Genomic DNA, 278 nt, shown 5'->3' with positions numbered 1-278 from the left:
CATGAAAAATGGCGCAAAAAAAAACAGGAAAGGGGCTAAAACCACCCACAAACCTGGAAAAGAAGTTAAAAGACACTCTAAAAACACCCATAAAAAGGGGCGGACACCCACAAAATAGACTTAAAACACCCAGAAAATGCCTGGAAAAGGGGGTTAAAAACCACCCAGAAAAGAGGATAACCTTCCCCCCCCACCCCAAAATCACCTGGAAAAGGGGTAAAAAAACCTGGAAAAAGGGGTTCAAACAACTCCCTGGAAAGGAAGGGGTTAAAAAATCA

General features: G+C 42.8%; 1 protein-coding gene across 1 annotated transcript in view; it reads right to left on the bottom strand.

Annotated features, from left to right (window-relative positions):
* The window catches only part of NAA40 (N(alpha)-acetyltransferase 40, NatD catalytic subunit), a 5284-nt gene that overhangs the window by 1049 nt on the left and 3957 nt on the right, over positions 1-278 (bottom strand).

The sequence above is a fragment of the Haliaeetus leucocephalus genome, unplaced genomic scaffold (genome assembly GCF_000737465.1).
Source record: "Haliaeetus leucocephalus isolate CR32 unplaced genomic scaffold, Haliaeetus_leucocephalus-4.0 Scaffold309, whole genome shotgun sequence".
Taxonomy (NCBI): Eukaryota; Metazoa; Chordata; class Aves; order Accipitriformes; family Accipitridae; genus Haliaeetus; species Haliaeetus leucocephalus.
Note: the sequence above shows the minus strand (reverse complement) of the source record. Positions and strands in the feature narration are given on the sequence as shown.